Source organism: Miscanthus floridulus, chromosome 3 (assembly GCF_019320115.1).
Source record: "Miscanthus floridulus cultivar M001 chromosome 3, ASM1932011v1, whole genome shotgun sequence".
NCBI classification, from domain to species: Eukaryota; Viridiplantae; Streptophyta; class Magnoliopsida; order Poales; family Poaceae; genus Miscanthus; species Miscanthus floridulus.
The window spans coordinates 24,670,432-24,684,259 of record NC_089582.1 but is presented as its reverse complement, the minus strand read 5'-3'; the positions used below and the strand labels follow the sequence as shown (position 1 = coordinate 24,684,259).

The 13,828-nt window shown below is 50.2% G+C and overlaps 1 pseudogene; it reads left to right on the top strand.

Moving 5' to 3' along the window:
- The first annotated feature begins 214 nt into the window (after window positions 1–214).
- On the top strand, window positions 215–13,273 carry LOC136543342 (multiple C2 domain and transmembrane region protein 16-like; annotated as a pseudogene).
- Window positions 13,274–13,828: the final 555 nt, after the last annotated feature.

Sequence of the window (13,828 nt, the reverse complement as noted above, 5' to 3'; positions counted from 1 at the left end):
GCTAAAACAATAGAGATGTTGATTTGCATGAAGATTTAATGGTGAAATCAAGCTTTTGCTACAGTGATTAGGCTTGAAATCAAGACATTAGGGGGGGCTGGAGCCCCCCCAGCCCCCCCTTTGGATCCGCCACTGGCTAGCTCCATATGCAGCTGAAGGCTGAAGCTCCAACAAGGTGTCTCGCCGTGGTTGGTGACGACGATCGGTCGTGAATCGTGATGGCTGCGACGGCGACGGCGAGGAAGCTGATAGTGGAGGTGGTGGAGGCACGTCCAGCCCCTACGCGCGCGCCGACTTCGACGGGCAGCGCCGCAAGACGCGCACCGTGGCCAGGGACCTCAACCCGGCGTGGAACGAGGCGCTCGAGTTAGACTTCCCGCCCGCCTGGCCATGCTGCACGACCTCCGCGTCGGGCCTACCCGCCGGAGCAACTTCCTCGGCCGCGTCCGCCTCAACACGCGCCAGTTCGTGCGTAGGGGCGAGGAGGCGCTCATCTACTTTCCGCTCAAGAAAGAGAAGGGCTTCCTCAAGTCAACAGCTTCAACTGGGTCCGCGGCGACATTGGCCTCAAGGTGTACTACGTCGACGTGCCGCTCGCGCCAACGGAGCCGGAGCCACCCGCCGCTGGCAACGACGCCGCTCCTCCTGATGCAGCGGCGGCAGAGGCGGAAGCAGCAGCATCGGGCGATGCTGCTGCTACGGCTTCCACGGATGAGCCTCCCAAGGCCGAGGAGCCGATGGATGCAGCAGCTCCGGCGCCGCAGCCGGAGGCGGCAGAGGCATCAGCCGGTGACGGAGCCACCACAGAGAAGCCACCGGAGGCTGATCCCGCACCGGCGACGCCGGAAGACGCGCCCGTAATGACGGCGGAGGCGGTGGCAGCATCGGAGGAGAAGCCACCGGAAGAGGAGCTAGTGTCGACCCCGCCACCGCAGCCGATGCCGACGCCGATGCCACGGCAGGCATCGATGCCTGTACGCCAGCTGCCGCCGCTGACGCCGATGCCGTGGCAGGTATCGATGCCTATGTTAGGATCGATGTGTGTACCTCTGTGACCATAGGATCGGGTAAGCTCCTTCTCGCCTTCACTGTTGCTGCACAGCAGCAGCATAGACGCCGTTGTAGGGGCAGCTCTGGCTCGGTGGCGAGACGGCGGTCCGGTGTAGACCTGCAGGGGAACGACGGAGGTTGTTGGGGGCACATCCCGTCGCTGGCAGCAACTCTTTGGATCGGTTTAGGGTTTCTCTGTAGGTGGGTGGCGGCTCTATTGAACCTCGTAGTCCGAGCCCTCACCCCCACCTTCCTTTTATGTGTGCTGTGCGATAGGGGCCCACCAACCGGATTAGGGTTGGGCTCCCCCGATCAGGGAGCAGAGATAAGGGTCCAATAGGCCGTTGGGCCTATTGGTGGAGATCAACTAACATTCTCCCCCTTGATCTCATTCCATCTTTCACTTTTATATCATTTGCTTTTGTTCATTCCATTACAGATTAGCTCATAGAGCATGTCTCATCATCACGGTCCATTGCCGATAGACTTAACAGCTACAACTCACTACTCTGTTCTGAAATAGATACTTATCTTTGGGCCTTCTTTTGTCCAGAAATATTTTAGGCTTTCCCTTAAACTCAAGCTAGCTACATGTTCTCTGAACACCATGTCCTCTGAACATGTTGGGTGGTAAGCCTTTTGTAAGCGGATCCACGAGCATCCTTTCTGTTCTTATATGCTTGAAAGGTCCTAATGGCTAGAGGGGGGGGGTGAATAGCCTAATAAAAAATTCTACAACAACACTTAACCAAATGGTTAGACAATTATGAGGCGAAGCGAGTGTTACGCTAGCCTACAAAAAAATGCAAGCCACCTACCACAATTCTAGTTTAGATAGTGTCAATTCACACAAGAGCAATGACACTACCCTATGTTAGTGTGCTCTCAAAGGCTAACTAAAGAGCCACACCAACCAAGCATGCAAGCTCTCACAACTAGCTACACTAAAGAGCTTGTCAACTAGTTTACGGTAAAGTAAAGAGAGTGATCAAGAGGGTTATACCGCCGTGTAGATAAATGAACCAATCAATCACGAAGATGAATAACAATGATGACCAATCACCTCGGAATCAAATGATGAACACAATGATTTTTACCGAGGTTCACTTGCTTGCCGGCAAGCTAGTCCTCGTTGTGGCGATTCACTCACTTGGAGGTTCACGCGCTGATTGGCATCACTCGCCAAACCCTCAATAGGGTGCCGCACAACCAACACAAGATGAGGATCATACAAGCCACAAGCAATTTACTAGAGTACCTTTTGGCGCTCCGCCGGAGAAAGGTCAAGAACACCTCACAATCACCACGATCGGAGTCGGAGACAATCACCTCCTCCACTCAACGATCCTTGTAGCTCCAAGCCGTCTAGGTGGCGGCAACCACCAAGAGTAACAAGCGAAATCCGCAGCGAAACACGAACACCAAGTGCCTCTAGATGCAACCACTCAAGCAATGCACTTGGATCACTCCCAATCTCACTATGATGATGAATCAATGATGTAGATGAGTGGGAGTCCTTTAGCTAGGCTCACAAGGTTGCTATGTCAATGAAAATGTGCAAGTGTACTCCCTTGAGCCGGCCATGGGGCTATAAATAGAGCCCCAATCAAATAGAGCCGTTATACCCCTTCACTGGGCAAAACGCGCTCTGACCGGACGCTCCGGTCATACTGACCGGACGCTGGCCCTCAGCGTCCGGTCGCCCGATGGACGCCACGCGTCACCAGCTTCAAACGTTGTTCGTCAGATTTCAACGGCTGCGAAGCTGACCGGATGCTCCGGTAAAACTGACCGGACGCTGAAGCCCCAACGTCCGGTCGTTTCCAGTAAGCTCCCCGAGGCATGTTTTTTTCGACCGGACGCGTCCGGTCCACCTTGACCGGACGCAGCCAGCGTCCGGTGCTCAACCCTAGCCACTGTGCCGTCTGACAGCTCGACCGGACGCAGCCTTTCAGCGTCCGGTCGCTGAGTGACCCAGCATCCGGTCAGTAGACCGACGCCAGCATCATTTCGATCAACTCCATTTCAACTCTTACTTCTTCACCCTTGCTCAAGTGTGCCAATCACCAAGAATTTTGCATCCGGCGCAATAGAAAATAGACATTTTATTTTCCTAGCACAATAGAGAGGGACCTAAACCCATCTCAGCCCTACAAACACCTTGTGCACATGTGGTAGCATATTTTCACAAATATTATCAAGGGTGTTAGCACTCCACTAGATCCTAAATGCATATGCAATGAGTTAGAGCATCTAGTGGCACTTTGATAACCGCATTCCGATACGAGTTTCACCCCTCTTAATAGTACGACTATCAAACCTAAATGTGATCACACTCTCTAAGTGTCTTGATCACCAAAACAAAATAGCTCCTACAAGTTATACCTTTGCCTTGAGCTTTTTGTTTTTCTCTTTCTTCTCTTCAAGTGTAAGCCCTTGATCATCTCCATGCTATCACCATTGTCATGTTATGATCTTCATTTGCTTCTCTACTTGAAGTGTGCTACCTATCTCATGATCACTTGATGAACTAGGTTAGCACTTAGGGTTTCATCAATTCACCAAAACCAAACTAGAGCTTTCAATGCTCAAGACTTATGACTTGATCCTGGACTTTATCTTTCACTACATAATACTCTATGTTAATGTGTTTGGCAGCACCGCTTGACTTATGTTGTGAGCATCCTGTACTGCCAGATTATAATCGCAGTATTACTTTAGTGGTCTATAGATGTCGTCAACCACCTTCAAACCAGGTATGAACTTCGTTAGTTAGTTCACCTGCCCGTTGCCTCATAACACGCTACAAACTGTCATACATTGTGGACGATGTAGTGACAGTTTGCTTTGAGCTTTTCCATGAAATAGCTCCCCTTTGCGAGATGATAGAAAATCCACGTCTGGATATGCATTCACTCTCGCATAATCAGAATCTGAATATCCCACCATGTGGAGTGAATCAGATCTTCTATATGTCATCATGAGGCCTTTCATTCCTTGCAAATAATGCAAGACTTTCTTTACTAATTTCAGTGTTGTATTCTAGAATTGCTCTGGAATCTGCCAAGTAAAACCCGATAACAAATGCCAAGTCAGGGCGCTGAAAGCTCTAGTTTGGTTTTAGTTAATTGATGAAACCCTAAGTGCTAACCTAGTTTATCAAGATGATTATGAGATAGGTAGCACTACTCCAAGTGATGAAGCAATAACGAAGATCATGACAAATGCTTGAACTTGGAAAAGAAGAAAGAGAAAAACAAAAGGCTCAAGGCAAAGGTATAAAATGTAGGAGCCATTTTGTTTTAGTGATCAAGACACTTAGTGAGTGTGATCACATTTAGGATAGATAGCCGTACTATTAAGAGGAGTGTTACTCGTATCGAAATGCGGTTATCAAAGTGCCACTAGATGCTCTAACTCATTGCATATGCATTTAGGATCTAGTGGAGTGCTAATACCCTTGAAAATATTTGTGAAAATATGCTAACACATGTGCACAAGGTGTTTGCAGGGTTGAGATGGGTTTGGGTCCCTCTCTCCCTCCCGCCTCGCAAGCTCGGTGGGATTCGGCGCTTTTGGAAAAATGAAATGTCTATTTCCTATTGCGCCGAATGCAAAATTCTTGGTGGTTGGCACATTTGAGCAAGGGTGAAGAAGTTAGAGTTGAAATGGAGTTGGTTGAAATGATGCTGGCGTCGGTCTACTGACCGGACGCTGGGTCACTCAGCGACCGGACGCTGAAAGGCTGCGTCCGGTCGAGCTGACAGAGAGGTCGCCAGTTTCGGTGTTGCACCGGACGCTAGACCTGAGATGCACCGAACGCTGGTTTCTGCGTCCGGTCAAACTGACGGGTCTACACAGTGGCTAAGGGTTGAGCACCGGACGCTGGCTGCGTCCGGTCAAGGTGGACCGGACGCGTCCGATCGAAAAAACATGCCTCGGGGAGCTTACTGGAAACGACCGGACGCTGAGGCTTTAGCGTCCGGTCAGTTTTGACCGGAGCGTCCTGTCAGCTTCGTAGCCGTTGAAATCTGACGAACAGCGTTTGAAGCTGGTGACGCGTGGCGTCCATCGGGCGACCGGACGCTGAGGGCCAGCATCCGGTCGGTATGACCGGAGCGTCCGGTCAGAGCGCGTTTTGCCCAGTGAAGAGGTATAACGGCTCTATTTGATGGGGGCTCTATTTATAGCCCCATGGCCGGCTCAAGGGACAACTCTTGCACATTTTCATTGACATAGCAACCTTGTGAGCTTAGCCAAAGCCCTCCCACTCATCTCCATCATTGATCCATCATCATTGTGAGATTGGGAGAGAATCCAAGTGCATTGCTTGAGTGATTGCATCTAGTAGCACTTGGTATTCGTGTTGCGCTGCGGATTTCGCTTGTTTCTCTTGGTGGTTGCCACCACCTAGACGGTTGGAGCAGTGGTGGAGGATCGGCACGAGTTGGTGATTGTTCGTGGCCGTCTTCGGTGATTGTAAGGAGAGTTGTACCTTCCCCGGCGGAGTGCCGAAAGGTAACTCTAGTAAATTGCTCGTGTCATTGAGTTACCTCACTTGTGGGTCAGTTCTTGCGGTGTCCTATCGTGTGGACGAGGTTTGTGAAACACCTCTTAGCCGCTGAACCACCAAGTGTTGGTCAACACAACGAGGACTAGCGTGTTGGCAAGCACGTGAACCTCGGGAGAAAAATCGGTTGTCTCTTGTCATTTGCATTCTCCCGGTGATTGGCTTGATCTTCATCTTGTGATTGGTTCATCCCCTACACGGTGGTATAATCACCCTACTTACTTATTTACATTCTTGCAAACTAGTTGATACAAGCTCTTTAGTGTAATTAGAATTGAGAGCTTGCTTTATTATTTACATTCATCTAGTTGAGCTCTTTGGAGTAGCAAGTTTGTGTGCCTAAGTAATCATTGCAACTAGAATTGTTGGATAGGTGGCTTGCAACCCTTGTAGAGCTAGAGCAAGTTTGCATTACGCTATTTGTCATACTAATCAAATTGCTCTAGTTAATTTGTAGATTTTAAAATAGGCTATTCACCCCCCCTCTAGCCATATTAGGACCTTTCAGGCGCGTACATACTTGAGCATGTTGCAAGCTTCCGACAGCTAAAGCATATGGAACCACTTTCACTTTATCGATTGAGCTCATATTGGTTCCTGGGGCATTTAAAATCCCCATATCTGTCGCCCTTAACTATAGGAGCAGGTGAGGGACTACATTTGTGCATACTGAATTTCTTTAAGATCTTTTCCATGTATGCCTTTTGTGACAGTCCTTATACCATTTTTCTTCTATCTTGGTGAATCTCGATCCCTAGAACGAACGAGGCTCTGCCAAGATCTTTCATATCAAATTTATTTGTCTCCAGTAGTAGACTAACATCACTACTAGCAAGTAAGATATCATCTATATACAGGAAAAGGAAGATAAACTTCCCATTTTTAAACTTTGTATTGACACAATTGTCATCTACATTCTTTTTAAACCCAAAATTCTTTATTGTCTGATCAAACTTCAAGTACCACTGTCTTGAAGCTTGTTTTAATCCATGAATGAATTTCTTTAGGCGGCATCCCATTCGTTCTTTTCCTTCTATGACAAAACCTTTTGGTTGTGCCATGTAAACATTTTCCTCCAAGTCTCTGTTGAGAAATGCCGTCTTTACATCCATCTGATGTAATTCTCAATCGTAATGTGCCACTAATGTCATTATGATTCTGAAGGAGACTTTATATGAGACTAGAGAAAATATCTCATTGCAATCAATCCCTTCTCTTTGCATAAAGCCTTTTGCCACAAGTCACTCTTTATGTGTTTCTATATTCCCTTGAGAGTCAAGTTTTGTTTTGTAGACCCATTTACAGCCTACTATTTTGGCTTCTTTAGAAATTATTTCTAAGTCCTAAACTTTATTGGCATTCATTGATTTCATTTTATCTTCTATGGCCTCAAGCCACTTTGATGAATGATCATTTCTCATGGCTTCTTCAAATGAGGTGGGATCATCCTCCATTTGAAATTTCTCAGTGTTGTACACTTCATAATCAGCTGGAATAGCTGATTTTCTAACTCTTTGAGACCTTCTAGGGGCCTCCACATTTGGCACATCTACTGCTTGAGGCTGTTGTCGCTCCCCCTTATATGTGGCAATAGGTTCTATAGAATCCTGAAGAATAGGTTCCTCATCGTCATTCATTATTGCCACAGGTGGGATAACAACAGGTGCTGGCACCACAGTATCTAGCACTGTCGGTGCAGCTACAGCAGGTAGTGAGAAAAATGGCTCATAAATCATTAGAGTGGGCACATACACCCGCTTCACTTCAAGGACAATTTCTCGAGCTACCATGCTCCCCCTCATCTTTTCATCCTCTAGGAAAACAACGTGTCTCGTTTTCACAAACTTTGTATGTCTCTCTGGACAGTAGAAACGAAAAACTTTTGACTTTTCTATGTAGCCAAACAAATGGCAACTTACTATTTTAGGATATAACTTTCCAATGTTTGGGTTAACTACTTTAGCCTCAGCAGGGCTCCCCCACACATACGCAAGTGGTTTAGTGAGAGCACTCTTTCTGTCCATAACTCATACGGTGTTTTGTGCACCGACTTACTTGGTACTCTTTTGAGAATATGAATGGGGTTTTTAACGTCTCTATCCACAGGCTCAACTATAAGGTGGAGTAACTTATCATACTGCCCACCATATCCATTAGGGTACGATTGATTCTTTTAGCTACTCTATTCTGCTGAGGTTCACCCGGTATAGAATACTAGGCCACTATGCTATTCTTTTAGGGTATGCCGACCGTAGTACTCCCCCACGGTCAGACCTGACTATCTTAATCTTTAATATCTTAAATTTATCTAATGCTTCTATTCTTTCTTTGATTGGATAAATATAGCCATAATGGGAGTAATCATCTGTGAATGTTATGAATGAATCATTACCATCCACACTCTTTATAGGAAACTGACCACAGATGTCTGTGTGAATAATCTGTAGAATTCCTGTGCTTCGTTTGTCATCTTTTCTTAATTCTTTTTACATACTTTCCTTTTATGCATTCTCTGCATTATTCTAAAACTGAGAGCTCTAATGGAGGAAGAATATCATTCTTAACTTGTCTTTCCATTCTCTCCCTCGAAATATGGCCTGAACGATAGTGCCATAATTTTGACAACGCATCGTGAGCTCTCTTATGCCACCATTTCTAGAGTAACACTCTATCACCAGCTGCTTTATCAGCTGAGTAGCATATGTCTTTGAAGTATCAGTGAACTGACTCTTTATTCTATCGAGGTACTTGGTGACCGTGTCATATTCTAGGATTAAGCCCACAATTGTAGGTTCAATCATGTTCTTTATCACAGCCAAACATTTCTTGTTGGCAGTGACCCACTTTCTATGCTCAAAAGTCATAGGACATCTTTTGAGATTTAAAATCCCTTTCTTTAGTTGCCCAAGTGGTATCATTCTCTTTTGTCTCCCTCATCGGTGCCACAAACTCAGTGGAACACGATGAGGTGACTACCCAGTCCACCTTAGACAAGATGAAAACCAGGTCAAAACTTTTGTTAACATAAAAATAATACCATTTGCATGCCTTGATTCCAATGTTGGTCAAAATCAAAACATACAACTATTCTTATACACTAATTCTACATCACCGTTGGGCAGAAATAGAATTAATGCATAAACCGTTAACTTTCACAATTGTTCTTACACACTAATTCTACATCACCGTTGGGCAAAAATAGAATTAATGCATAAATCATTAAAATTAACATCTGTTCTTATACACTAATTCTACATCACCGTTGGGCAGAAGTAGAATTAATGCATAAATCATTAAAATTACGATATTGTTATTAACAATGTTGGTTAGAAAATAACAACATCGTAATCCATGACAAATCTCTTTTTTTCCAATTAAATACCACTTTGGTTCAAAATAACTGGAGAATCAATAATTTCTTTAGCAGCAGAAAACTCACTTTTTCTCCAATTAAATACAACGTTGGTTCAAAATAACTGGAGAATAAACAACTTCTTTAGCTGTGGAAAAACTCTCTTTTCTTGAATTTTACCCACAGGGAAAATTGATTTTCCTATTTTCTTTAATCCATTAATCATTTTCCAGGAAATAAACATTTACTGGAAAAACTTTCTTTTTCTTCAGTTAAATATCATGTCGGTTCAAAACACTGGAGAATGTACTTTTTCTTTAGCAGCGGAAAAAACTTTCAATCAATTTCTTGAATTTTACCCACAGGGAAAAATTACTTTTTCTATATTTTCTTTTGAGCCAATTTCCATTTTTTTAATTTTCTAGAAAAAGAAAAAATTCGGAAACGGGCTCCTTCTTCACTATTTCGGCCCAAGACTGGCAAAAGCCGGCTCGGCCCACACAGCTGCGCGGCGCCTGACCGCACCCAGGCCGCAACCTGGGCCTAGGCCGGCAAAGTGATTCGGCCGCGCGCGCCCGCCTGGGCCGCGAGTTGGCCCATTTAATCTAGGACGTTCGGACGGCCAAGCATCAATTTCGCTCGGTTAAAAACCCCGACGCCGCGCGCCCGGGGGAAAACCCTAGCTTCATTCTTCCCGGTGCTCTCTCTCTCTCTCATCGCCTCTCTCTCTTTTCTCCTCAGCGCAGCGCAGCCGCAACCGAGCGACGAGCAGGCGAAAGAGCGGACGGTGGAGCGAGGCAGCCATGGCGCCGTCGCCGGCCCCCTCGCCGGCGCGCGTGCTCCCCAACGGGTGAGCACGCCGCCGTCGAGCGGCCTGGCCGCGGTGCCCCCTTTGCTGAGCCCGGCGAGCAGCTCCCCCGGTTCAGCCTTTCTTCTCCCGCGCCGGTGAAAGGCCGGCGAGGTAGGTCCACCCCTTCCCCCTTCAGATTTGGATCTCCTTTTTCTCTTATCCGAATCTGATAGGTGGGGATTAGGGTTTAGGTCTAGGGTTAGGGTTCGTGTGTCGACCCTGTTCTTTTCCCCTTCCCCTTTCGGATTTGAATCTCGTTCCTCTTTTCTGAACTGGTTATAGATCTAGGGTTCGGAATCCGACCTGTCATCTTTTTTTATTTGTCTTTGTGATCTTTCTTTTTTCTTTTCGGAGTTCATCCGAATGGATCTAGGGTTAGGGTTCGTGTGCCGACCCCTGTTTCTCTTCTTCTTTCTTTTCTGTTTTCCTTTCTTTTCTTTGATTTCTTTTCTCTTTTGGAGTTCATCCGAATGACTTTCCCCTTTTCCCTTTCTCCATGCGAGTTAGGGTTAGGGTTCGGTTGAACCCGGATTCTTTCCTCTTCCCCTTCTTCTTTTGGGATTAACCCGATTTGGGATTAGGGTTAAAATTAGGGTTAGGTCTTAGGGTTTGGCCAAATCCGAACCCACTCTTCATCTTTCCTTAGATCCGAACTGGATCTGCTCGGTTCTTTACTTTTGCCGTGTGCCGTCGAACGGTGCGGCTTCTTTCCCCCACGTGCGGTGGCGGTGATGACCGGTAGACCGTGATGTCCGCCACCCCGGTCACTCTTTTCTTTGCTTTTACCCGGTTAGGGTTAGGATTACACAGAAGCAACCGGCTCTGATACCATTGTTAGGATCGATGTGTGTACCTCTGTGACTGTAGGATCGGGTAAGCGCCTTCTCGCCTTCACTGTTGCTGCACAACATCAGCGTAGACGCCGTTGTAGGGGTAGCTCCGGCTCGGTGGCGAGACGGCGGTCCGGTGTAGACCTGCAGGGGAACGACGGAGGTTGTTGGGGGCACATCCCGTCGCTGGTAGCAGCTCTTTGGATCGGTTTTAGGGTTTCTCTGTTGAGTGGGTGGCGGCTCCGATGAACCTCGTAGTGCGAGCCCTCATCCCCACCTTCTTTTTATGTGTGTTGTGCGATAGGGGCCCACCAACCAGATTAGGGTTGGGCTCCCCCGATCAGAGAGCAGAGACAAGGGCCCAATAGGCCTGGTGGAGATCAACTAACAGCCTGTACGCCAGCTGCCGCCGCCCCCCCAACTGGAGGAGCCGATGGTGCAGAGCAAGCACGATCTGGTGGACAATATGCCATACCTGTTCGTCCGGGTGGTGCGCGCGCGCTGGCTGCCCGCCGGCGCGCACCCGCAAGTGCGCGTGGCCGCCGCCGGCCACCAAGCGTCCACGCGGGAGGCACGCCGCGGCGCCTTCTTCGAGTGGGACCAGACCTTCGCGTTCGTGCGGGATCCGGCCACCGACTCGCCGGGCCCCACGCTTGAGGTCTCCGTCTAGGACCTGCCGCCCGACGCCGACGTGTCCGTCGCCAACGATCGCCACTTCCTTGGCGGCCTCTGCTTCGACACCGCCGATGTTCATGCGCGGGACCCGCCAGATGGGCCTCTCGCGACGCAGTGGTACAGGCTCGAGGGCGGGCGTCGCCTCGGTGGCGCTGACCTTATGGTCGCCACGTGGGTGGGCACGCAGGCCGACGAGGCCTTCGCCGACGCCTGGAAGGCGGACTCCCCGTCAGCGCCCACGGCCACGGCCGTCGCCACGTCGCGCGCCAAGGTTTACGTCTCGCCTAAGCTCTGGCACCTGCGCCTCACCGTCATCGAGATGCGCGGCACGCTGGGCTTCCAGGCGCTCAAGACGCGCACCACGCCGGTGGCGCACAACGGAGGGCCTTCGTGGAACGAGGACCTTCTCTTCATCGCCGCCGAGCCGTTCACTGACGACGACTGCCTCGTCATCTCCCTCGAAGTGCGCCACGGCAAAGAGGTCTTCCCCGTCGGCTCGGCTAGCATATCGCTGGCCACCGTCGAGAGGCGCGTCGACGACCAGAAGGTGGCGTCCAAGTGGATCGACCTCCTCCCGTCCGACGAGGCAACGAAGAGAGTCGGCAAGAAGGCGGCCATGCACATGCACGGAGGTCGGCTGCACGTGCGCGCGTGCCTCGATAGCGGCTACAACGTCGCCGACGAGCCGTCCTACGCGTGCAGCGACTTCCGGCCGTCGGCGCGGCAGCTGTGGCCCCCGCCCCTTGGCGTCGTGGAGGCGTGGAGCTAGGCATCGTCGGATGCAAGGGCCTCCTACCGATGCGTGCCGCCGACGGCAAGGGCTGCACGGACGCGTACGCCGTGGCCAAGTACGGACCCAAGTGGGCGCGCACGCACACCATCGCCGACAGCTACGACCCGGCCTGGAACGAGCAGTACACGTGGCCGGTGTACGACCCCTGCACCGTGCTCACCGTCGGCGTGTTCGATGACCCACCGCCGTTGCAGCCGTCAGACGGCAGCGGCGGCAAGGACGCCGCCGCCGCGGCGTGCTCGCGTCCGATGGGTAAGGTGAGGATACGGCTGTCCACGCTGGAGCGCGGCCGCGTGTACCGTGGCCTGTACCCGCTCATCATGATGCTGCCCACCGGCGCAAAGCGAATGGGCGACGTCGAGCTGGCCATCCGCTTCTCCACGTCCGGGTCGATGCTGGACGTGCTGCACACGTACGGCCGACCAGCGCTCCCGGCGATGCACCACCAGCGGCCCATCCCGGCGGTGAACCGCGAGGCGCTGCGGCTGGCGGCGGCGCGCATCTCCGCGGCGCACCTGGCGCGGTCGGCGGAGCCGCCTCTGCGGCGCGAGGTGGCGACGTGGATGCTGGATGCCACGGAGCCGCGCGGGTTCAGCATTCGCAAGCTGCGCGCCAACTGGAACCGCGCCGTGGCCGCGCTGTCCTGGGTCGCCGACGCGGCGCGCTGGGTGGAGGACACCCGGTCGTGGCGCAACCCGACGGCGACCGCGATGGCGCACGCCGTGCTGGTCCTCCTCGCGTGGCACCCGGACCTCGTCGTGCCGACGCTGACGCTCCACGCCGCCGCCGTGGGCGTGTGGAAGTACCGGCGCAGGCCGCGCGCGCCGGCGCCGCACCCGTGCGTGCGCGCGTCCATGGCGGAGGCACCCGACAGGGAGGAGCTGGACGAGGAGTTCGACACGATCCCGAGCGCGAGGCCGCCCGAGGTGGTGCGGGCGCGGTACGACCGCGCCAGGATGGTGGGCGCGCGGCTGCAGCAGATGGTCGGGGACGTCGCGACGCAGGCAGAGAGGCTGCAGGCGCTCGTGTCGAGATGGTGGCCGTGGTCGCCGGCTTCTACTACCTGCGCCACCCGATGTTCCGGGATCGGATGCCGGCACCAGTGATCAACTTCTTCCGGCGGCTGACTTCCATGTCTGAACGAATCATGTAGGAGCAGGCAATCAGTGGCAATGGAGCATCAGTTTGGCACACACGACTGAAGATTGTTGCAATGAATTGATGGTTTAACATGCAGTAGCAGCAATATGTTAACGTTTTCTTCTAATTTCTACTCCTTGTATTCAAGAACGCAATAAAACAATCTTCCTTTCAGTGTATAAGAATTATTGGTGTTTTTACTCCTTTCTCAGTAGTAACTTTAGTATGTACGATTCAATGTAACTGATGCGTTGTTTAAATTCAGGGTGTAAAGTTTCGAGGTGTCACATCGAGTGTTACGTAACGGTGTCGCATAAAGTGCTTGGATACTGATAAAAAAACAAATTACAGAATCCATCAGTAATCCGCGAGACAAATTTATTAAACCTAATTAATCCGTCATTAACACATGTATTACTGTAGCACCACATTGTTAAATCATAGACTAATTAGGCTTAAAAGATTCATCTCACAAATTAGTCGCAAACTGTGTAATTAGTTATTTTTTAGTCTATATTTAATACTCTATACATGTGTCGAACATTCGATAGGATGGAAAATAAACTTT